At 41.9% G+C, this 26,242-nt stretch overlaps 1 protein-coding gene across 7 annotated transcripts in view; it reads left to right on the top strand.

The window, feature by feature from the left end:
• Positions 1 to 26,242, top strand: part of MTCL1 (microtubule crosslinking factor 1) — a 102,316-nt gene that overhangs the window by 26,222 nt on the left and 49,852 nt on the right. The gene's annotated exons all lie outside the window — the stretch shown is intronic.

A 26,242-nucleotide genomic window follows, 5' to 3' on the forward strand; every position in this document is an offset into this window, starting at 1 on the left:
GATAGGAGATGGAGAATTTGACCAGAACTGAGCAGATATCAAAATGTCATAATGATCATAGCTACATGTGTTTCTTTTCTTTTTTTTTTAACTCATGGGGTAATAACTTTGGCTTTTTACTTTGTTTTCATTCTTTAATTAGAATTATTTTTTTAATCATGGCTGAGTGTGTGTTACAAACACAGCCTTGGGGAGTGAGATGATGAAACAAAAAGTAAAATATCCCATTACTGCCCAGGTAGGAAAAAATATATCCATGTTAAGCTTTCTGGGAGTTTAGCATTCAGTTCATAGGAATTTTTAAAGATGGGAGAAACTGATGACAATACTTACATATTTACAAGGGATTGGAGGTAGGGGAATTGGACCTTGAGAGGAGGCAAAGCTCTGATTTCTGTGTGTAGTTTTGAAAGAGAAGCTGGCTATGTGGTGAGGCCAAGTCAAGCCTTCACAGGTAACAGTGGCTATCTCCAGAGGCAGACTTCCAGGCAAAGAGATTTTTTTCTGTCTCAAATTGTTGATTATTCTTGCATACCTATTTAATCCTTTAGACTAATACATATACATCAAAGCACCAAATATTTTGGTTTGATGTCCTACAGCAAACAAGTGCCTGAGGTTTAATGAAGTGTTTTGGATGTAGCCAAATAAAATTTGAAGGCTTCAGTATCTGGCAACTGTGAATACTGTCAAAAGTTAGCTAAAAAATCCTTTGATCAGAGCCTAATGGTGGAGTGCCTACTCCTGCCCACAGGGTGTGGGATCCAGCAACCACATCATCCCTTTTCCCCTTGTGTGGTAGCATTTTGTCAGCTCCTGACTCTCAGTTCAGCATTGTGGCAACAGGTAATGAACTAAAATCTCAACTAGGTGAGGCTGAGCAGTTAAAAGTTTAAAAGGTATTTCTGTTCTTGCAGATGGTGTTTTTTTCAGCATCTGGGTCTGCTGTTTGGTCAATCAAACCTTCAAGGTAAAGCTGTTTAATCTACCTTTTGATTGCCAGTGCTGAAATCTCAGCATGGAATGAGGTTTGTTTGTAAACAGCAGTAACAAAAATGTTCTGCTGACAGACTCTATTCCTTGGCATGGGTTGGCTGCTCTCTGCTATGGTAAGCAGAGGTAGCACAACTCTTGCAAATGCACATCTGAGGGCACCTGCCAACCCACCAGCTTCTGCCTTTGGTAGGGGATAATTCATTCATCTTCCAGGAGGAGTGGAAAAGAAAATTTTTCCTTTCCTTTCTTTGCCAAGCTACATGTACTAATATTCCTCCTGCAGAGCAGTCACCTGATCTGCTGTGCACCTGGGGCAGCTGCCTGCCTACTTACAGAAACACCAGCTGCAGGTGGCTGTCTCTCTCCTGCTCTTCTTTGGAGATCTGCTGGATGAGGGACACTGGAGCTAAAGACTCAAAGTGAAAATTCACCTGTGGCAGTGAAAGTATGTCTTAATTCTCAGAGGATTTAATAGTTATCTGAGATTGTGTGCATGCTCTGTATTTTGTCTCACAATTGTCAGCAGAGTTTTCACGGAAGAGGAGCAGAAGGAGGAAGGAAATTATAATGCCCAGATTTTTAGAGAATGATGGTACAAAGGCTAGGATTATGGAAAGAGAACAGCTCTTTCAGATATAAAGCATGATAAATTGCTTCAGCATAATGATGCTCATCAGAAGCAAGTGAGTAGCAGAAAAAGAATGTAATTTCAATTATGCCATAAATTCACTTTTGGCTGGCACAAACAGCTATCAGAGGGTAGACAGAATTTTCTTTCTAACCTTAATGAAATACAAGCACTCTGATTTTAATTTGCAATTGGGGTTTCTTCTTTGGTGCAGCAGAGGTCAGAAAACACTGTCCCTCTTTTTTATTTTGCATTAAGTCTATTTGCTTGGAAGCATTCCTCTGTTTGTATTATTAATTCCCTGGTTTTTTACCATGTGAATTTCCTGTGATGATCTCATAATGTTTACAGCATTTCTTGCAGTGTTTTAAACAGTGACTGATGCCTTGTTTTCATGTTTGGGTGTGGCAGGGAGCAGCCACATGCAAACTGCTGGTGAGCCACATCCAGGGAGCCCTATCTAATGTCAGCCTGAGACTCCTTTCAGGCAAGCCAGATTCTCTGCTAATGCCACCGAGCTTGAGGACTGTTTCCACTGAGTTCCAGGGGGATTTAAACAGTAGTGAGAAAAATAAATAAAAACTATGCTAAAAATGTATTTAAATTATCACTGGTTACTATTACAGATACAAGAAAGAACACAGTCCATGAGAAAAAAAATCATGAATGCACAGTGCTGTTGTATATACAAGGATTTTGAGTAATCTTAAACAAATTTTTAGCCAGTATAACTGCTTCAAGTTAGTAGCTCTTTCATAATCACAAAAATGAACAGAAGGATTTTCAGTGTTTACTGACTATTAGTAATGTGTTTGGGGCCATCTAAATGTTTTTAGCCAGAGACTCTCACTGTAATTTCAGGAAATTACATCATGAAGTTATTTTATCTGTGTGATTTACTCCAGGTCTATGATGGAAGAAAGCAAGGCACAGGATTGTTTAAAACATACACTACCTTTTCTGTTTATTCCTGTAGGAATGGACATTGGGCTTCAAGGCCTAACTACTATGCAATGGATTCTTGTTTTTTAACTGCTGTTACAGTAGTATCTTCAGGGATACGTTTGAAAGCAGCTTTGTATTTTATTTTGGTTTTCTGATTAGAATTGTAATCTATGTGTGTGCCTAAAGAGTTACTGTCTGTGTTGGGTATCCTTTCACTGGCTGCCCTCCAAATCACAGCTCTTGACAGCACTCTTTAAACCCCCATCATTTCTCCTTGGTGTTTACTGTAGGAAAAGTGTTTTGGCTGCTGACTTTGCTTCCCCAGTCTAAGACAAAGTGACTTTTGTACTGGCACGGAGAGTTGCCGGAGGCAGAAGCTATTACAGAATAACTTGTTGGGCAGACAGCATAAACAAGTCGCCGGTCTGTGAATCTCACTGCTACATGATTATCACTGAAGGGCAAGGATTTAGGAAGACTCAAAGGAGAGTAGGCTTGCATCTGTATAAAGTGAGCAACCAGACCTGTCTTACAAGTGCAAATATTACCACCAGTTTTAGGAATGAAGGCAACACTTGATTTAGAATTTAAGAATGCATTTAATTTGAGATTTACCTGGGGTCCCATTAGCTTGAAGAGATTTTCTGCAGAACCTTCTTCTTTCAGGCACTGTCAGTGATCATCCCCAGCTTGCTTCCCAAAGGGAACATGCAGGTGTCTGCCAGTCTGACATACATAACCTTGCAGAAGCATACTCGTTGAAGTTGAGGAGCTTCACAGCCCCAAATCCCTAACAGAAGGGATTATGTTTGAATCGGCCCTGAATTGAAATTCCAGTTTCATATTCTTCCTTCCTCTGAGCTATTAGAAATCCTCATTCAAATGTCAAATGTCCATTTCTCTATGTGTTTTGGCATTTCATTTTTTTATTTTCAATATAGCTTCCAGACATGGGTGGCTTTTCTTAGTTGATGCCTATCTTTTCCTCAGGAACTTTAATTAAAAATAGTCCATCGTAATAATGCAGTTGCTTGTGCAATTTTTCTCTGACAAAATAAATTACAGTAGGCTATATGATCTTGCTGCTTACTTATGGATTTTTTTTTTAATGGAAATTGCCAGATCAACATCTACTCAGTAATTCAACTGAAAGGCCTTTACTTTTGATATTTTCTCCCAAAGGCAAGTGAGAGAAAGAAAATATTACAGATTTTCTAAGAAACCTGAGAGTCCAGTTTTTAGATGGTGCATGGTTTTAAGAAGTCTTTTTAGCAAGGTTTACAGTGCCATCATGGATGAGTAAACTTAATCCTGACTGTAATAAAATAGGATTTAGTGGAGCAAAGTTGGAGCTCCAGGATTTGTGTGGGTAGTATGTGAGAGGAGCAGCTGCATAACAGATCTGTAGTCACTTGTGGGCTGCAGCATTGTGGGGGGATTTGGCTCTGGGTTGGTGCAGGGGAAGAGCTGCCACTCCATGCCAGCCTCAGGCAGCCTCCTTCTCCAGGGCTTGGAGGGAGGGATTCGGTGGGGCAGAGCTCAGCACAGCCCGTTGGCATCGCTTTTTGTGCTGGGATCGGAGAAGGTGAATCTAGCAAGGGTCAAGCTCCATGCAGAAATGTGGGTAGTCCTTTTCTTTGTCCACTGAAACATCTTTAAAAATGTCCTCCAAGATTCCACATCCTTTGGGCAGGTGTTATATAAAACCTATTGGTGCCCTTTTACATTTATCAATACATTGTAGAAAAAACTGGGGCAGTAAGTATGATCAGGGTATAGGAGTTGTTCTCACACAGGTGGGAATTGGAAGGACGGAAGGAAGGAATTTGACAGACCAAATGCTGAATTGGAAGGAAGAAATTTGACAGACCAGGTGCTGTGTGTGCAGGTTGGTGCCACTGCTGAGGAGCTGAGATGAGGACAAGAATTTATCCCATGCCACCTCAGCACTGCTGGGGAAGTTCAACCCAGGAGATGTTTTTAAACTTATTTTATAGCATTCAGGAGATGCTGCTGGCCTACTTTCCCACCCCTCAGTGCCTGTTCACATGCTCCTGCTCCTGCTGGGAGCCAGAGTCCCCTCACCCAGGTTCACTGGAATAGTGCCTGTGTGGGACTGCATACCTGGTGGGTGGGGAACAGGGATTTGGGAACCCTGTGGCCCAAAGCCACCCCTGAGCCCAAACTATGTGTCACCCCTGGGAAGCAGCAATGCACCCATCCCTGCAAAGGCAGCATCCATCATGTCCTTCTTCTAATGCTGCCCTTCCTGAAGGATTGCTGTGTTAGCTAGCAGCACCAGGCTCGGAGCAGCATTGCTGTTTGCACCCAAACAGCCCCAAAAACAGACAGGAACCACTTCTCTTAGTACTAGATGGGGACTTGGGAACAATGGCATTCTTGAAATTAGCCTTGTGACCATCTTTGGAGGTAGGACTGATTTAGAAGCCCTTGCCCATGTCATAGAACAGGTGATGCCATGAATGATCTGGAAGTTGAAATCTACCTGAGAAGAAAATATGTCCCTCCCATCACACACCTCCATTTGAGTCTGGTCAGACAAAGGGGATTTAATCTCTGATTTGCAAAGATTCATCAGGTTAGTGGAGAGATGCAATTTTGTTGTTCCTCAGGAATTTGGCATGCTTTGTGTGTGTACTTCATTGTGCTCTGCGGGAATTGAACTGCTAGATGCAAAAGGTGATATGGGGAGTTCTTTACCAAAATGTTGAGAAAGGCAGAAAAATTTAAAGTTTGAACTTCCTTGGAGGCTGAGCCAATATTCAAGGATATGGAATAGCAGGAAGTTACTGATATCAACCACAAGGCTCTTTTGATCCACTGCACAGATTCTGGCTGTGTGCAGAGAAGTTACATGTGGTCTTCTCTGGGTGAATACTGAGGTGTGTATGAGAGACACACAGAAACTCCAGGGAGAACTGTCTGGAGCTGCTCACAGGCTTGTCTTTCTGGCATGCCCATCTCATAGACCTTTGCAAACACACGGAGCATTCATCTGAGGATGCAGAGATGCGTATTCCAGCAAATCTCTTACAGTCTGCCGTGGATACTAAACAAGAAATTCTTGAACAACTGGAGGTGGGAGGTCTTCAGCATTTTCCATCGTAAATGTTAATGTATGTAGCAGACAGAAGGAGTATTATATAAAAACTGAAGACTTTCACATTTTTCTGGTTCTGACCTATGGCAAGGAGGCTGACATTTGCATTATTTCCATGGTATTTTTGTCATAAGGGAGAGATGAAAGCAAAGACTTAGAAGATTTAAACTTGAAGCAATTTTTTCCTCTGAAAGTCTGATTTAAAGTGAAAACCTGTTTAAATGTTGAAAGCGGTGAAATCAAGAAGTGTCAAAGTAGAAACAATTTTTTTATTATAATTAAAACTTCTAGGTAGAGGCAGGTATGTCCAAATTTTCTGAAACATTTTTTCTATAAGAGACACCATTATAAAATGCCAAGTTTCATTACCTTGATTGTGAGGGTGTTATTATAATTTTATGAGGCCCAAAAATATCCCAAATACTTCACAGAAAAGGCAGAAGACAAGTTCTTTGTTATAAAGAATGTACAGTTTAAAAGTGAAGCTTACCTTAACAGTTTTAAAAGATAATGAGTAATTTTCTGAATCATTGGCTGTAGTATATCTGAAATTTTAGCACTGATAAACCCTCTGGTGTTTTCCTGAGACATGCAGTGGAGCATAAATATAATGTAAAAGACTTATGCCAGGAAGACAAACTTGTTTATGGGCATGCACTGAAAGAGATTGTAATAAGGTCTTAGTGGGAAGCTCCTGCTTAGACTTAGTCTGTGGGCAGGTCTCCTACATATGCATGAGTCAGGAGAAGGTATTGCCCCCTGTGAAAGACAAGCAATGTTTGCAGTCTCTGCACTTCTACTTTTCTCCTCTAACATGGCTGCAGCATTGTTCTCCTTAAGACTCTCTTAATTTAGTGATGATGATGTACCTCTGCAAACCAAGAGGTTTCATGCTGGCCTCCTGCATGAGAGACCTCATGTAATGAGATCTGAAATGGAAAAACCTTGGTTTTTGTCTTCTGTTCAGTTGCTTTTTACATTCTGGTAGAGGTTGTTCCAGACATTTTCCATTTGCACCTGGTGCTCTTCATTGAAAGCATAATTTCAAGCCAGAATGAGTTAAATTCCTGTGATTCTCATGTTCTGACTATACCGGGGAATTACATGAAGAGGGATTCAATTAGTCCTTTGAAGCTGTGTATTTTCTTAACCCATTGGAACAATTCTTGATTCACAGTGTCTCTGTAAGCTGACATTCATGGCTTGAAGTAATCTTAGATTTTGTTGGGTTCCTGTCCAGAATGTCAGAAGCTTCAGGATGGGATTTCCAGTTTTGGAAACAGGCATGTGATTCCCATTCATCCTTTTTCTCTGAACAAATTCTTATTCCTGGAAACTTACACGTTGAGGTCTTTTGCTCAATGTGAGCATGGAATAGGTGAGCCTGACTACAGCCCATTAATGTCAAAAAGAGATGCTGAAGTGAAATTGAACACAGCCAGTAAAGACTGTAATCAATAAGTAAAAGCATCTGTGCTGTTTTATTCAGCCTTATAAATAAAATATGCAGGTGTATGGTATAGAGGACATACAGCCATTATGTACTTAATGACTTTGTGGGCACATGCAGGAAGATATATAAGCAATCCAACTAGAAAAAGATAATAAGTGTAAGGACTGTCTAGTTGCACCATCTCTCTCCCTAATTTTATTTCTCTGCCCACTTTAACCAGATCTGCAAAATGCAGCATTTCCTAGAGTGACAGACTGCCAACTGGATAAGTTTTACACCAGTCACAAATTTCCTTCCTCCTACATTCCATAGTTAGCCCTATGTCCCCTTAGGCAGTAACCCTCATATTTTGCATGGAAGTCCAAGAAGAAAGTTTCTTTCCCTCAGCTCTTCATGGGTTTCATTCTAGGGAGAACAGTTCAATAATATCCTTTGTCATGCTCTGATTTCACTGATTCAGTCACTTGGGCTCCTCCACCCCTTGTCATTTCTCTGATCCTCTCCAGGTGTCTGTGCTTATTGTGATAAAGCCTTTAGTCAGACAACCTTGTACCTTTATTTTTTGTTCTTTAATTTTTTCATTTTTTGAGCTGTAGCTTTTTTATTACAATAGCATTTATATTTCCAGGTCAGTCACTCTCAGACCAAATAAAATGAGCAATCTGGTAGTGGATGCCAGTAGGCTGTCTTAAGTCTTCCTCCCCATGTCACAAAGCCATCAATTACACTTGGGTTCATCACTTAATACAAATAAAAATAAACCAAATTATCATGATTTTAATGTTCCCAGAAGGGAAAACTCAGAACAGAGTCTTTGAGACATATTCTGAGTTGCTGTGAAGGTTTTAGGCCTTTAGCATCTCCTACTAGATTGTAAAACCAGAAATATGTGTCCTGTTGTTTGATGAACACATGGCCCTGGAGCAGTCACTTTTCTTAGAAGAGTAGGAAAATCTGCTTAACCAGTTCCCTCTTGAAATTCTTCCTCTTGAAAAAAGTGTAGCACCATGCTCTGGTTATTCCAGCATGGCTTCTGTATAAGCAGCATATTTGTAGCTTCCAGTATTGCAGCTGTTCACGCCTTCAGCTGCATTTTCAGGACTTGGAAAGACAATAAGGAGGAAAAAATGTCTGTGTAGGAGGTACAATTTTCCAGATCTGTTCAGATTTAATATTGTCTTGGAGTAATGAGGAACAGATGAATGCTAACAACATGATTTTCAAAGTCCCCTCTTAGTCAAGCAGCCTTGCTTGGAGCTTCTTTGTCCATAGTGCCTTTAGAGACCACTGGGCATACTCAAGGTGCTTTAGATAAACCACCAGATAAGCAGGAATCACTCAATCTTTACCATCAGAAGAGAAGTTCGTTCCAGTTTGGTTTCCCTCAAGAGTTCCTTTTTTGTATGTCTTCTGTTGATTGATTTGAGAAAGATTTTGCTTATTGTTTACTTTATGCAGTGCTTTAACCCATTGTACAAGCCAGACATGACCAGCTTCTTCATCTTAGGATGGCACTCATTAAAGAGAAATTAATAAAAGAGATACAGCTCTTGTATCCACTTTGATTTGTACATTCTGCTGTTATTTAGTTGTTCTGTTATTCTGCTGCTGATCTCTGGTGGCTGATGTGCACCCAAAGGTGTTAGGTTAGTACTAGCTCAGGGCTCATTATCTCTCTTTTTGTTGTATGTCAGAGGCATCTCAAAGGCTGATGGGAACAGCATCAGGCTGAAGAAAGAGGGGTCACATGTAATTATGAGTTGTGCGTACTTGCAAGGCCTTCATGGCAGCAGGATGTATCAGCCTTTCTCAATAAATCTCTCCTTACACTCCCTATGTCTGGCAAACTTCAGTTTAAATATCAGAAAATGCTGCTGCTGACAAAGCTCCTTAGCAAAGTGTTCATTTGGGGTAAATGCTTGCCTCACCAAAAGTAAAAATATGAATCCAAATGCAGTGTTCTTCACCTGGCATAAAACCACACACAAAGAAATACAGGGGCAGCTGAGATTAAAACTAATATCAAAAAGTGGTTGGAGAGTTACAATCAAGTTCTATCTGCCCATCCAAAGAAACTGCCTTCCCTGTGACTTCATTTCTGAGGTCTCAATTGGCCCATACTTGCTGATTTGAGACAAGAGATAAAAGGGAGAATAACCACTCACATGAGCTGAGATGTCATTTTAAAATTTGGTATACTCAGGATGTTTTACATTTTGGAATATTCTTGTTTGCTAGAAGTGCCTAGGCAATGCCTAGCTGCTCAGATTTGGGATTGCAATGTAAGTGCTTGAAAACAGCCCAAAAGGCCCCAAAATCTACTGTGAAGGGAAGTCCTGAAAGGGCCACAAAATTTCATAACTGAGTTCTGAAACGAATCTATATCTGGTAAGAATAAGGAGGAGACTTCCTGGCTTGGAAGACTATCCCTGTGAGCTTACCATCAGGCTTTTTGCCCATTTCTGTGAAGCAGCTGGTGGTGTCTGCCGCAGAGGTGTGATACTGGAAGATGGAGGGACAACTCGATTAGTCTCTGTATCCTCTTCTTGCATTTCTGCTAAAATGGTGTTCACATTTAGAGGCATTCAAGGACAGTCTGCAGCCCTCAAATGGACACATTCCTTTGAGAGACATAAGTTGGGTAAGGCAGACCAGGGAGAGTCCATCTTAGCTTATGTATTTATATTAAGCTTTTGCCAACAGTGAGGTTTTTGGTTTTTTTTATTCAACATCTCTTTTTCATTTGTGATGGAAGAATGATCCCATACAAAAAATTCAGTGTTGGTCACTCATTTCACAGCTGGCCATGGTTTTCTTTCTGAATAATGAGTATAATTATCACCAGTGAGGCTTGTTTGTGGTGGGACTTGCACCTTTTCTCTCAGAGGCATCATACATTTTTATTCTTCTCTTTGCTAAGATAGCTACAGTTATCATTATTGCTTTTTAAAATAATTCTGACAAGTACTAGCATTAAAATTAGATTACATTACTTTAAAATAATAAGGTCATCAGCAGAAAAACTGTTTGGGGAGAAGAAAATGTCAGAATAAATAGCTAATTTTCACAAAGAAGACAGACAGATGGTTCACTCATTAGCAATAGGCTCCTGAAATGCCCTCTCCTGCTTCTCCTTTATTCTGTAGCTGGGAACCCTACTGTTTCATAGATCAGTGTCTCAGGAGCCAATTGTTTGTCCTTAGAAACTTTAAATTGAATCCTGTGATTGCACAGTATTCAGGAGAGTATGGAGTGAGCTGGTGACCTTCTGTTAGATGGATGGGGATTAATCAATCATCTCTCAGGCAGAAAACCCCTGGGAATCCAGCAGGAGCTTTGAGGGCCCAGGCCAGCATGGGACTAATGTCAGACTTTGGTCTGCAGATAAGATGGGAGAGTGTTTTGCTATTCTTGTGATGTGGAGATTACAGACAGACAGGACTGTACATTTCCCTACCAAATGATGTGATTGACTAGCACATTCTCTCGCTTTTCCAGAAGTGGCTTGGAAGAACTGGTAGGACATGGAAGAGTGAATTTAGTTATGGGCTAGATCAACAGCAGCTGGGAGGCTTTAGTCTCATTAATTGTTAGAATCATAGAATATCTTGAGTTGTAAGGGATCCATAAGGATCACCAGGTCCTACTCCGAGTTCCTCACAGGACCACCTAAATCTAAATTGTATTACTAAAAGTACCATCCAGATGCTCCTTGATCCCTGACAGGCTTGGTACCATGACCCCTTCCCTGGAGAGTTTGTTCCAGAGGTCAGTCACTGTCTCCATGATGAACCTTTTCCTAATGTCCAATCTGAACTTCTGATGCAGCTTGATTCCATGGTCGGTCGTAGTGTTACTTCCAAGTACAAATGTGGTTTAAGTGTTTATTTTAGTGCCAAGTAGTCCCCACTGCTGTCATGCCATTCTTTCCACTTAGACAAACCCCTGGTTGTTCTTGCTTTTGTCACTAGGTTTGCCTTACAGCTGATCTCTTCTTGGGGTTTTCCTTAATGGGGGTTTCCAGATTGCAAACCTTTTATTTCCTGGGCTACACCTTTGCCATGCATAAAGAGCTGGTTTTTTGTGGGTGTCCTAACCTTTGCAGCCATCCAGCCCTGGGAGTTGGACCCTACAAGCTGTTGGGAAGCCACTGGTAATAAGTAAAAGAAGTGACTTGGAAAAAAAATCCTCCACCCAAAGCAGCCTTTATGGTCTCACATTGAAAAGTGGAGGTCACCAAGGATGCCCAGAGTTCCCAGTGAGAACATGCTCCTTTTCCACTGTGGCATGCCTGTTTCTCTGCTTGAGTCTTCATACCAGTTCCTGCCTCTTCTAATGGCCTCAACATACTGCTCTTTTTGAAGGTCCTTGTCTTTTTTCAGAGCTTAAAACAGGGAGAGCTGAGCAGTTCTGACCTCAGAGCCACAGCTGAGAAGTAGCCCCTCAGAGCTGTAAAACAGCTGTGTTTTGTGGCAAACTCCTTATCTATACTGCCACTTTTTAACTTTCTCTTTGATTTAATGGTTCACATTCAAGAAGACAGCAGTAATCAATTACATAGAGGAGCAGAACTGCACACACTGACCAGGAAGGTGCAAACCTGGCACATTCCCAGTTTAATACAATGAACTCCATCCCTATGGCAGCAGCTGTGCATATCATGCCTGGGTCATGCCAGGTTGCACCTTAACACTGATGCTGAATTTGGCTCATTCCCAGGATACCCACCACACTGTCACAACATGAAATTACACATATGTTTGCAGTGTGGGGCAACATCAAATGGAATCAAAGAATAAGTTGTGACTGTCGTTTATGTAACTGTGGAACTGTCTAAGGTATATTTATTTTCAATACTTGTGTGTTTTTTAATTCATGACAAATTATATGCAGGTTTTATCCCAGGATAATAAGAGAGAATTTTTCTAAATGCAGCATAAGATAATTACACAACAGTTTATCTTTTAATTCCTATTGCCTGGCAAGTTATCAAGTGACCTTAACTCTAGTTGTTACTCTAAATATGATATGCAGATCTTTTCAAAACACAGATTTAAAGATTAATCCTTGCAAAGATTTAATCCTTGCAAAAATTCTGTGAGGTACATATATGAGCAAACTGCACGCTAGAAGTTTGACCCTACAGAAATTGGTGTTAAACAAAATCTCAGTATTCTTGTTACCACATCCATGTTTGCATTTGCTGCAAATTTGGGGGCATTTTGGGGGGCTACAAAGAAATCTAAATTGTGACCTCTCTTGCAGAATAAACTGCTTGTTCTTATCCAAAGTGTGTGTAGTCCGAGGACATTTTTCTTCCTTTTTCTATGTGTCTGCCTGACCTTTGCAGTTGAACTTTGGGATTCTGCTGACGGTGGAGCCTCTTCAAGGCTCTTCAAGAAAGTCTATGTATTTTAGGGGTTGTTTGCATCATAAATATCCAATTGTAGGAAGAGAGAAAAATCAATATCGCTTTTCTTCATTTAGCAGCTTTTTACAACTATGCACAAAGACCAGGCACATTTGCACAAACATCCAAGCATAATGAGGTTTAAAGCTCATAATTTGAAGAAATTTGCATCAGCAGTGGGCTCTAGGGCCACTTTGTTGCTGGTTGCCCTTTTTTGTTTGTCAATATTCAGCTACTGTGTCATGTGGGAGAGGACAAAGAGGCTTCAATGGAGTCTGAAATATCCGTTAAATCTCTATGAGGTGAAACACTGATGGATAGGAAATCGACAGAAAGAGCATAAGGAAATAAAACAGAAAAGCTGAAAATACCACCCTGCCTCTAATGTGAGAGTAGCCATCTGACTGTATACTACCAAGCCAGTATCCTAAGAAACACCTCAAAACTGCATTTTTTGGTGTTCTTTTGTTTTCATTTCAAAGACTGAAATAACCAAGTAACAATGTAAGAGCTTGTGATGCTCTTAAAAATGTAACCCCTTAGGTGATATTATTGCACTGTTGTACCCAGAATATTGATTCAGAAAAGGGCTGGTTGGGTTTTAGGTTCTTCTTTCATGATCAGTGTTTGAGAAAAAATAGGCCTTTGAATGAAAAGATTGGAATAGAAACATTCAGATTACAAAAGCCTATATGCATTCACATTCTTTGTTAAAATCCAGCCAAAAGGAAAATACTGCTTTTGGAGCTTATTCCCACATTAGGCCCTATGCAGTTTCTTGCTGTGAAATGTATCCAGAAGTGCTGTTCTGTGCTGGGAATGTGTTAATGCAACAGCAGCACTGGGGACATTGCTCCCTGCATGCGGCGTGCAGGGACACCTGGCATCGCTTCTAATCTCCAATCTTCTGCTATTAAAGCCTTGTTATTCTTAGGGAATTGTTATTCTTAGGGAAATCAGAGCTCCCTCACATCGATGGAGAAAACTGTTTCTAGAAGAAAAAACAGGAAGAAGAGCAGTGGGTTCAGAGGAAATCTTGTCAAAGCAGCTTTTTAAAAAATTTAGTGGAACTACCATCAGTTGGTGGCCTGGAGTATTTTCCGCAGACTATTTGAAGGCAGTAATTGCAAGGTTTTAAAAATCTTCCACTTCCTCAGCTCTTACCCTGGGCTCAGCCCTTACCCTGGGCTCAGCTCCTTAGCATTGGCTGGCCTCACAGGTTTCTTGTGTGACTGAATATTTCAGCCTGGGGTCATAATGAACATGTCCAGAGCTGCTTGTGAGAACAGAACAGTCCTACGTGTGAGCTTGTGGGGAGGCTCACTGTTTAAATTCACACTTACTTTGAAAAGGCACACAGAAGTTAGAGGACAGAAGAAAGAAAGAAGAGCCTAAAGAGAAGAAAGGCAGGAGCAGAGGAGAGCATGTCATTCAGAGGAGCTGTGTGAAATCTGACAAGTGTGCATAACTATTGGGGCTGCCCATAATAGGGCTGTGATTCTGCAGTTCCTACAGAGGTGAGGTCAGTGGGATGGCTTGCATGGTGAATAATGAACCACTCACATCAATACAGGCAGCACCATTTGGAGCATGAATAGCTGCAGTGAATGCTAGAGATTCACTTTGCTCTGCAGAAATTGAAAGGGGTATTGAATTTGGGTTGTGGGTGGATCAGGTTTTTAGTTTTATTTTGATATTATTTTTCTCTCATTTGTGGCCAAAACCCTTTTTATGTCTCAGTGTTGCTGAATGGTGTTCAAGAAGTTTTGTTTTTAAGGAGAATCCCTGCTAAACCATTTGGAAGGAATGTAGAGGCACCTTTTTTCATCTTGCAGTGTCTTCAAGGCACTGCTGCAATCACAGCAACAAGTGACAGAGTGTACACTGGGCTGTAGAGAGCCCAGTGGCAAAAGTGAGGTTAAAAACCTTAACTATTTTCTAAGCACCAGTCAGAATCAATCATTTGCTATTTCTAAAGTGTAAGTAGCTTTATTATTATCTGAAAAGTGGGGAGGAGATTTCAGATAAGTATATGCCTTCTAATAAAAGTAATAATTTGTTCCTCTTAGAATTTAGGCTGCAACAAACTTTCATTCTATTTCTTTTATTTCTAGTCCATTTTCATATAAGGCTAGACTATTTGGCTAAAACCTGCCATTTTTAGGTTGACAGGGAAATTATTAGGCAAAATCTAAAGAGGATTCATCCAAATGAGTTTCAGTTCCAAGTCATTAACAATAATTATGCCAATGAGAGTTTTATTTTGCCTAATTCTGGATCTACATTTAGTTCAAGTTTCTTTGTCTCCTTCTGGGGCACAAACTGCTTTCTCCAGTTTTCCTATGTAAATGAAAGCTTGTTATAAATTCATACTCTAGTTATATGCAAAATAAGGAGAAAATAACAAAGCCAGATTAGGAAATTGGGTGTCATTCAGGGCATTTGGTGTGGCCAGGAAGAGCTTTTCCTGCATTGACAGGTGAGCAAATAGCATGGAGATGTATTTGTGTATGGGAGAGGGAAAGTGCTGTGTTCCTGTCTGAGATCCATTTGTTTTTTTTATTTAACTTCACGTCCCTTAATGAATTTGAAGATGTGCAAGTATTGAACAGTCAGTATTTTTTCATGGTGCTTTATGTATGCTGCAAACTTTTCCCTCAATTATTTCCTACCTTCTTCTATTTTTTTTCTTTTTCTTTTTTTCCTGGTTTTGGGCTTTTTTTTTTTGAAGAGCTGCTGTGGATCTCTGAGGGCTTTCACTCCTCACTTGCTGATCCAAATAAGCAGAGTCCAATTAGTGATTTACAGAGAGAAAAAATGGATGCTTTTCCATTTCTGTATATCTCAGAGATCCCTTCAGGAGCCTGGCAAGGTAGGGCAGCTAGGGAAGGAGAAGTAAGTGGTAGAAGTGATGCCTTGCTTGAGACCAGCTGCTAATTGCCTGTGGTTTTATTTTGTCTGTCCCTCCCAATATTTTAGGTGTCACGACTCGTAGGATCTTAGAAAAGAGCTTACAAAAGGATCCAGGGACTTCAGGTTTCTCAAACAAGCAAAAAATTATCACACTGAGACTTCTAAGAACAGACTAGAAGTGAACATTTTATCAAAATCCTCCATAAAACCTATAATCATGTAGAATTGGCCCTGTTCATGAGCAGGCACATGACAAAATCAATCCACAAGCAGTTTTATTCCCCTTACTTCTTGGTCAGTAGGCAGAGTGTGTACCCAGGTAGTGACCTTAACATGCCTGCTTTAGAACCACCAAGAATTCAAATTACGTGGTTGTTTTGCTGTGGAAATCCTTAACACAGCTATTTTTGCCCTCACTTTAGGCACTGACACAGTAGCACCCTTTGAGTTTGGGCCCTCAGCTAAAAAAAAGTTTACCTATGAGGAGATGCTTTTTCCAGGTGGCCAAAGAGGCAGAAAGAAAGAGCCAGCAGTGAATTATGTGGTAGAGAGAAGCAGTTTTTGTTTTTTAATTAGAAAAATGAAAAGTGCAATAATTTCCTCATGGTAATAGTTTCTGTCATCTGAGAAATAATGATCTAAAAAAAATTGTTGGTCTCTGCCAGTCCTTCTTCAGGGCTGTCATTATTCACTTTAATGCATATATATTATTCATAGTCATTATTCTCCTGCAGCCAGGCTGGTCTAAAGCCTATTCTGCTATTAGCTGCCATGTTTCAGTTCAAAAGCTCTTCCACTGATCTAGCCCAGGCATTTCCATTTTGTTATTCCTGGGAGAGTAAAAGCTTTTTGTGAGTTCTTGCATTGACCAGTGGTAGAGAAAGAATATTTAGCTCATGGTTTGATGTTTTCCTTCTTCTTTTCCTTTTTTGCTTTGCTTTGCTAGTCAGAGAAAAAAGGTGAAGATTTATCAAGTCCCTTACCAAATCTCCGCTTGCATTTTCTTCAGGCTTTGTAGAATAATCCTAGATTTGTATCCTCGCCTGTCAGACCTTGGTAAGGCTTCAGGATGTGACCTGGTCGCCTCCTTTCATCAGGCATCCCTGCTGCCTCGCTTTTAATCACAGCAGAACAACAGTAATCGTGGATTAGTTGTTCCTAATTAGATACCTCTCTGCAGCCACCCCTGAATGATGCCTGGTCCCCTGCAAACTCCTGTTTCAGAGGAGACAATGAGAGCCTTATGCTGCCTGAGGCCTTAGTCCAAGCCTCACTGAAGTTAATGAAAATGTGAGACTTTTTGGTTTTTTAAAAGGCATTAAAGAAGTAGAGATGGGTATGACTTTGGCAAAGAATTAAATTCCACTCTGGTATCAGGTATTTACCCATTTGTATATGGTAAAATCCTGTACTTCGTATGCTGATTTATAGTAAGAAAATCAAAGTGCTACTTTATGTTTTGGTTAAGAAGTATAATAAAAGGGTATTTCCCCTGATTATCTTCCCAGCCTGCAGTCCCCAGCAGGAGCTGCTTTGCTCTACCTGAATGTTTTGCAAAGCTTTCCACACAGGAAGCGGTTCCTAGGAGTAGGCAAATCAAATACAAAGCACATCAGGATGTTCCTGCTCTGATGTGCTTCAGCATGAGAAGCGCACAGAGATTAGAAGGTCTTTGGAGTTACAGTCTAAAGATGACTTTTTAGAAGCTGGTTTGCAAATCATCTTCAGAAAGCTCTTTCACTAGGCAGCAACAGCAGCAAGCTCTGCAAAGGGATCCCTAAGCTCTTCCCTCCTGTTTTGGTGTGTGGTTACAACCAAGGACACATGGACTGGCATATTTTTCAGGGACTGGTGAAATCAACAGTGCTACTCACCTTTTTCATATTTTATTCTATGCTTGGGGTTGGACCCAATAGCTGTCAGTCTTCTTTTGTTATCATAATAATTTCATAATAAAAATGCTACGTGCAGTGTGACTGGGGTTACAGATTCATTCCCTCAAAAGAAGAGGAACGGTACAAGTTTGCCAAGCTGCCTGACAGTGCAGACAGGGTCCCTTCCTGCTCACTGCCTTGTCTTGGGACTGTGGTGACCATGGCTGTGGTGACCTTGCACTGCTCTGGTGGATCCTGCAGTTTCTGGAGGGTAGAACGCTTCTTATCCAGAAGCAGCTCCTGAAACCAGCCCTGGCTGTGTGACTGCAGCTCACCCCACACAAGAGCATGCAAATGTGCTATGATTATTGTTTTGTTTGGAGGGTCGGGTTTGGTTTTTTTTAAGTGCACCCATGTTACTATTTTAGACTTCTTGTGCTTGTTTTGATATTAGCAAGGAAGGCAGAGAGGAAAACAGGGGGATAAGTTCTCAGATAAGTCTGGAAACTAATTCTTTTCCTCATTTGTGGGATTGTAAATGGGTCATCCTCTTTTTCCTCCTGTTCTTTGCTGAAAAAGAAAACAGATTGTCATTTGTAACAAATTTGTATCAAAACTAAGTGGCGGACTTAGGCCCCCAGTAGGATGCATTTAGAGAGGGATGAATGCAACAAAGTTGAAGCTGTGAATTCCTCCTTTGGGCAAGTGCTGAGCACCATTGCCTCCTCAGAAACCAGCTCTTTGAGGCACTGAGGCAGTGCAATGGGGATGCTCAGAGCAGCCAGCTCCCCTGTCAAGGCATGGAAAAGCTGTCTGTGCTTCCCAGGAGCTGCAGAGCAAACCAAGAAGCATTATCCCAGGCCCTGCTTTCACCCATCTCTCAGAGTTCTGAGACCTCTGAGACCCTCTCCTGGGTCTGGCTTCCCACATAACACCCAGTAATGCACAATTTGTCTTTAATTTTGTGCTTTTTTCCACAGAGTCAGAGCAGCCTTCTGTATCCACAGGCAGAGACCTTGAATCCCAGCAAGGAGCTTGAGGCAGCTCATTTTAGGCTTCAAAGCAGGAGTAGCATGAGAGAGAGCAGTGCCTGCACACTTGCAGAGCCACCCCAGCTCCCCAGAGGCAATCAAAGAGATTCCCAGGCAATCACAATCCAGTCCCAGCAGCTGGCAAAATAGTTAAGGGTAACTCAAATACCTGCACAGGTTGAGGTCTCCTCAGAATCATGCTTCACAACCGATTATTTCACTGTTAGCATTTATGGAATATTTATAATTTTTCTGTGCATTTTTAATTTTGGTGTTTGAAGCACTGTGTTCCCACTTGGGCTTGTCATACTCCTTTCTAAGCACATTTTTGTGAAGTTATATCAATCATGTAGAGTTTTTTCATTTGATATTTACAGGGTTGCTGCTGACACATCTTTGTGGACTGGTTTCACTAAGGAACTGCAGATTTTGCAATTACATGCTCTCCTAACAATTTATTTCCCTCCTGTCCATTTCCAGCTGCAGTCTGGCACATAGGTAGCCTAGCACTTTTCCCCCATGGGGGCAATTCTTCCTTCACAGAATATGCTGGGAGAGTGGGTGGACATTGCACTGGCATGCTTGGAGGAGCTCTGTCCCCTTCTTGTCTCTTTTCCTGCCCTGCTTTCACTGTTTCTTAGTTAAAATGCCACACTCTGGCTTGAATTTCATTCCTGTAATTGATGGCCTTGTTCATTGTAGCAGAACTATCTTTATTTGGGCTTGAACTGTGACTCCTACGGCTTGCTGAATATGAATGTCTTGGGGGTGACCCATTACCTGGCAGTAAATTGGTGTATGCACTGAATGATCTATAGGAAAGTGCACCATGGGTAGCAGCTATCCAAAGTTCAAAAATGTCAGCAGCTATCCAAATATGAATTTGCTGTCTTTTTGTTCTGTTTTTATAAGCCCCTTTTTCAGAGTGCAATGTTCTTAAAATTGTGAAATAATAGAAGGGCAGCCAAGGATTACAAAGACTGTCTGGGATATATTTGTTGGGGATCATTGAAGTTGGCCTTTAATCTCTCTGCTTCTTTAGAATTTCATTTAATACTTCATAGAAACAGCAAATTGCTCTAATCCAGGGGAGATTGAAGATGCTTGTACTCACAGTTGTCTGCTCAAGGAAAATTTTCCTTTCCATCCCCAATGTAAAGAACAATCCTGTGGCTGTTGATCTATTAGTGTGGACAGCACAGATGTTGTGCAGGTGTGAATATCTTTCTCTGCAAAAATATTTCCAAAAATCTTCTTTTTTCTAGGTTATGTGAAATTTGCTCTTTAGGCCCATGCCTTGAACGCTACACAGATTGCAGAGCTGTGTGTTTTCTCCCCCTCCTAGTTTTGTAAATGGTTGCAGTAACCTCCTGACCTAGTATGGGCTTGGAGCTTTACTTAGCTCCTCTCCTCCCCTTTATCAGCGCTGTCCAAATCAGGTCTAGCTCTGCTTTGTCCCCTCACTGTCAAACTCTCCAGTTTGTTCCTCCAGTCCTCAGGAAGTCTGTCCTGATAATGGGACTGCCAGCTTACATGGTATTACTTTCTAAAAGGTATTGGTGCAGAGAATTAGCAGACTCTACCTCTGCAACTGGACAGCAGGTATCTATTCCCTGGGTATATACTGCCTACTTACCCTTCTTCTGGAAAAAACAAACAAACAAACAAACAACATTTATACTTGTAATGGATCAGCTGTGCTACAGGGTGTGCAGTGACCAGCAACAGATGCTCTCATACTGTCTTCCTTTGGGAATGCAAACTCCCAATCCCATCTCTGAGCACTACCTGGCCTGGAGTGCCATTCAGTAAAGCATTCTGGGGAAGCATTTTTTTCATGGAGAACAGGAGGGAAGGACAGTCAACCTCTGGTTTTGGGGCAGTTTACATTTAGCACTGGGTGAGCAAGTGATGCCAAGCAGTGCCAGGTGGATGGTGGATGGCAGAGCAGGTATGCCAGGGGAGGCTTTTTCCAGCAGTTGTCTATTTTGCTCAGGCTACTGCAGTAAGAATCATCACAAGAGAGAAGAAGAAGTCTTTAAAATGGTTGTACAAGGTGTTTCATCTTCTCAGAGAGTTTTATAACCTCTGTTTTGTCCAGACAGGTGGAGAAGGGAACCCAAACTGCCACTGCTGGCCAAGGGGCTGGCAGGGTGCCTGCCCTCACAGTGAGAGATGCTGTTTCCCTCTGGGCATGCTGAGGTGTGCCTGGGCTATGAGCACCAGGCGTGTGTCTTTCTGTGGGGTTTCATGGCTGACTGTGAGCACCATTCCTGTTGCCAAGTTGTTGCAGGACAGGTCTGTTTCTGTGTGTACACAGTGCCCAGCCCATTTTTCACAGGCTGTCTGCTCGGGGATTACACTAACGAAGTAATTGGAGGGCTCAGGCAGTGTCAGTGCAGCACATACCACTGGGATTAAGCCTGACTCTTCCACAAGTTCTTTCCCAAAGGGGTGCAGCTTGACAAGGGACCTCTTGCAGGCTGGTGCTCAGTCCCTGCAGCTCAGCTGATGTAGAGGAATTTGGGGTGCTGTTCCTGCCTCCTGTGCCAGTGGGGAGGAGAGAGTGGGTGGTTCTAGCAATGGTTACACCATGGGCACTACAGGCACAGTGTGGTGGGAGCTGGAGCAGCAGAGGGCTGGCAGGAGCCTGCTGCTGTGGTTGGCGTGGGTGCTGCTCCTGCCTGGCAGGGTTGTGAGGGATGTGGTGACAGTGGTTTCCCCCTCAGGCTCAGGAGATGCCCAGGCAGAGGGTTAGCACACGTGCCTGTGGTGCAGGGTGAAGGAATGGGCACAGTGTGCTGTGCAGAACTCACATTTAACAGCTGCACAAGTGGAAGGGTGATGAGGTTCATCCCCATTCAGAGGGATGTTTGCTCCTGGCACATCAGTGTCACTCTTCTAGTGTAGCAGGAGGTGAAAAAGCAGCACTAGCTGCAGTCATCTGTCTGGCTTCTTTCTTGTTTCCTTCACCTGAAATAAGACCCTTCCCTAAGAAAGAGAAGTCTGATCTCAGTGTGTTATAATTTTCTTTATGTGTTGTGACAAAAGTAATAAAATTGTAATAAAATGTATATAAAATTACAGCTCAACAAAATGGGACAGACAGGGAACTTTTAAAATATATTTTAATGAATTTTACAAGTTACTGGGAAATGTTTGGGCAGAAGAACTGTGTAAGACAGTGATACATGTTAGTGGTTAGGATCTCAGCTGTCTGTTGCAGGATTTATTTTATTATTTTGATAACAATTATTGTATCACTGGGCTATATCTTTTACCAATTATTTCCGTAATTATTTTATTAATAAGAATGAATATATTGGTTTCTGGTCCCCACATCAGCCTGCACTGACCAAATATTAAATGAAATGGCTCAGTGTTGTGAGCTGAACACAGAGCCTGCCCAGCTGTCTCCCATCCTCCCAAGAGCTGCTGTCTAACCTTCCAGGGCTTCAGACAGCAGGTGCAACCCTGCTGCTTCCCTCCCCAGCATGCTCCCAGACCTGTCACACCGCATTATTTGTAAACACCGAGGCAGCTAATATCCCAGCCTGCGTCTGAAGGGCACCAGGAAGCCACATGAGACAGACAGTGTGGTGTGTTCACAGTGAGAGGCAAAAGAAAGAGGCTCCTATTCATAAGCTGAGCACAATAGAGTAATGCAGCGTTAGGGAAATTTAAGCTGGTGCTGAAAGCTAGTGTGCTTTGCTGCTCTTTTACTCAAGGGATGTCTTTTATCCTGAATTGTAATGCTTATGATATTTCAGACATGGCTTGCTTTGCTAGGTCATGTGAATGATGAGTATCGCGGTATTTAGAGGTTTCTAGCAAAGGAAACGCACACGGGAATGAATGGAGATACAGATCACTTGCGTCAAGCCCAGCTTTATCAGGGGCTGGTGAGATATCTTTTTCAAGGGCCTACAGCAATTGAAAAGCAATTAGAATTTCATTGTACTTTCCAGTTCCGTTAACCATCCTGTAGATATGTACAAGAGTTAGCAATGAAAAAGCTGTACTTTCACTGCGCAGCTGTTGAAATACAGAAGAATGCGGTGGCAGCAAAGCAGATCTTAGCAGATCTTCACTCGAATACTTGGGACTTAGAGACACTTCAGGGCTAAAGAAAGAATGGAAAGTCACCCTGTCCTACCTTAAATAAATTATATTGTTACAGAAAAGGGAAATGCTTCCTTTTCCCAAATGTGCTAGTAACAATAAAGGACAGTGCAGTGTGATAGCTGAAATCTGCCCCTTCTAAAGAAACAGGTTCTGGTCATTGTCCAGGACATGTTTTTTTCTTCTTAGAAGAGTTTATTCATCACTGATTTAAGATTGTCAGACCTCTGCACAAAGGTTTTTTTCCTTTATCGGCAAGACTGGACAAACAGGGAGAGCTCTAAAACAGTGAGATGAAGGAGAATCGTGCATGTCCTCAGTGTCAGGGTCTGGCAAGTCCAAAGCTGCAAAAAGTTTAGAGGGAAACAACCTGCAGTGGCCAGCAGAGCTTCATTTGTGTGGAGGAGGTTTGCTGGAGAAGGAACATGGAGATCCCCTTCCTTTTTCATCTTCTGACAGAATCTTCATATGCAGTACTGCACAGTGCCTGGAATACGCTTGCAGTGAAGTGTTCCTGATTAGTGGTGCAGTTAATGAACACTGGTTTGCATCTCTTGGGGATAAATCCACCCTCTGACCATCTGTTAACAAGAGAATCTGGTTTTCTTCTGATTCACATAGATGCCAAGCAGAATTACCTTCATTTAAACCACTGGTGTTTCTTGGAGAGTAAGTGCTATGAAAAAGTCGGCCCATTGGCAGGATCTCTTGATAAGTCGCATTCTGTGGGGCAGAGATTGTGTCCCTCTGGATGGTTTGTTCATTCTTGAACATGAGAGGCCCCAACAGCTTGCAAGAATTTAGCTCTTGTTACGAAGTGCCAATGTGCAGCTCTGAAGCTGTTGGCCTTGCAGTTCCTGGTAATCTGCAGGGGGTCTGTTTCACCTACTGCTGGATTTGGAGCAAGAGGATTCTGTCAATTGTGCATAATTTTTTAAAATACTGTCAGGTCCCTCACAGGCAATATCTTCTAATGCATGCAAATGAAAATTGTGATTATCCATTTCAAAGCAATCAGTAGCAAACCATCACTGGCACAGAACATTATTTATACAGCTCATAAGCGCCAGTGATGCTGGTGTATAATTCCTCACACATCACAGTAATAGAAACTGCCTTCAGGGCTGGACTTTCCAACCCAGCCTCTGTTTTTGAGTAGCAGACATTGTCACTGCAGTGACTGGCTACTGAATTTTGCAGGTTCAGTTTGATGCACATATGATAGCAAGCCCACGCTTGCCTGCAGATATCAGACTGCCACCCAAATTACTTGCTCCTCTCAGCAGCAGTGAATAAAGTGACAGGATGGCAGCTCTTAGGGACTCTTGGTTCTCTCATTTTCCAAATCCTTCTCTACCAACGCCTGTTTGCAGGTCTATTCTCATCCTGCTCGGCACTTGCTTCAGTATGAAAACTTGGAGTCTATCGTGTGCTTACGTGTACAATTGCTCTTAACTCAAATTTTATTTCCATATTTTGCTCCACCACCAGTTCCTGTGCATTGACTCCTGCTTGCTGTCCCCCACTTGGGTTTCACTGCTCACTTTCACTGCTCAGTTTGCAGGACTCTTCTTTGACCTGTTAAAAATGGAATTCGCCAGAAAATGCAAATTCCCTCTTCCCATCCCTGCTAGGCTCCTAGGGAAAGTAAAAATCATTGTGTCTCTTTCCACTGTTAATACTGTAATCCTTACACCCAATAATCTTTTGGGAAGTTTAACTTTTAAAACACTGGGCCTCCATACTTGAGCTCTCTTTGGTAGCCAAGAGGTCCATCAATAAATTGCAGTGAAACTGTAGAGGTAGGAAATATCTGCACAAGTAACCACTTCCTTAAGAGACTCTGTTAACCAAAGGACTAATAAAATCTCGTTTAACCATCATTGAAAGACTTCTTGGTAGACAGCCAGCCCTGGCTGGTCTCTTGAGTATAGAAAGTAGTATAGAAATGTTCCTTCTAGCATTAATTCATATCAGCTTCTGATGCCAATCTCCTGTACATCAAAAAGAAATGTTCATTTATTGGACCATTTTGAATTTTAAATAATTTAAGCTTGTAGCACATTCCCCTACTTTTAGCAGCAGCAGCCTCTGCCCTTAGCCCAGCTAAAACAGCAGCTGTATTGGTGTTGGTTGGTGTTTCACACACATGTGCAGCCTGGTCCCATAGTGCTGAAATGGAGATACTGCCTTGTTTTCATGTAGGGCCTATGGGCAGGCAGTGCCTTGTTGCCATGCTTGTATTCAAGTCCTCCACTGATCCATGTGAGGGAAGTTTCTCCCTGTAATCCACTGGCAGTCCCCAAAGGTAAATGTTCCCATCTTTTTCTTACACTGAGCACAGACTCAGCCTAAAGTTGAGTCTCTGCCTTATGGAAATACAAAGCTCCCACCTGAGCACTGATTACAAAGTTGTTCTTATGCAAATCCAAACGGCGCAGCATGAAAATGGGTAAAATGAGGCCTCATCTAAGGCAATATGTTACAAACCTGTTAGTCTGGATCTGTGAAATTAATTGTTTCAGTGAGGAGTGGAGCTTACAGTTTCCAAAGCTGGATTGCTACCTACCTGTTTCTCCTGTCATCAATGTCATCTACCATTATTTTAATTCCTTTCCCCTTGTTTTCCAAGTATTGTCCCATACTACACGGCAAAGTCTTTATTACTTTACCTTGCACACCATAGTCCAGGTGTTTATATCCCCTAGCTTCTCAAGCTGGATTTGTCCAAGTGAAACCTTTTACCAACAGGTAAGAGCAAGAGGTTTTTAGCATTTGGCACAAAGCTTTTCATTTTTAGCATGATGAGTAGCTACTTGCTACAACTGGGCATTGAGGCCTCTACAGAAATTGATAGCCTCATCCCTGACTCTAAGGGCTTACAAATTAAATGCAGTATGCAGACAACCTCCTCTCAGCCAAATTGTTCTTGCTTGAAGTCACACGGAAAAGAAGTCACATGTGGGGACCAGGGCTATGCCCCTCTATTCAACCAGAATGACCCCTCTTGTGTGCCTGGGAGTGATGCTGCTGACTGGTGATTGCTTTCAGTTGCATATCAGCTTCTAGAATAACACCACATTAAAAAAAGAAAACAAAAAAAAAGGGAGAGAAAACAGTAACTGTTTATGCTGCCTAAGCTTGTGTAACAGGTTTTCATATGATGATTTTAGTGTTTAAAGTCTTTTTTATTGAACTGTTTCAGTATCCAGAAAAAGACATTTCTCTTACTCAGCTTCATTAGTTATAGGAAATCACTGGATTAAAGTAGAGAGCAGATTAGCAAAAATAAACTGAGTATGTCTTGGGCATATGGTGCTGTGTATGAATGGGTTTTAACTACTTATCTGTGTAAAACAAAGAGTAGAAGGAGAGATTTGTCTTTGTGTGCAATAATTATAACGTGCAGTAGCTGCACAGCTGAGCAGGCAGAAACCACAAAGCCAGGGAAAGCTTTTGGTTCAGATTTGTGTGTGGTGTGTGTGCCGGTCCCCGAGCTCACATCCTGTTTTCTGCCAGTTCATGGCTGGGCAGGGGGCTGGACTTAGCTAACTAACAGGATGCCTCTCCCTCCTGTCCCTTCCTCTTTGCTCCTGGTTTGCAGTGCTGGGTCAGTGTGGGCTACAGAGACTGGGATTAACTCACCTGTGATGGGAACAGGCTCTGGTCCCGGGACACTGCTCCATCACATGGACCAGAGGAGCAGGGCAACCCATCTTACCAACTGTGGGCAACCCATGACAGCCCAG

The sequence above is a fragment of the Melozone crissalis genome, unplaced genomic scaffold (assembly GCF_028551555.1).
Source record: "Melozone crissalis strain CALT ecotype California unplaced genomic scaffold, PUWL_Pcris_2 ptg000042l_1, whole genome shotgun sequence".
In the NCBI taxonomy this organism is placed as follows: domain Eukaryota; kingdom Metazoa; phylum Chordata; class Aves; order Passeriformes; family Passerellidae; genus Melozone; species Melozone crissalis.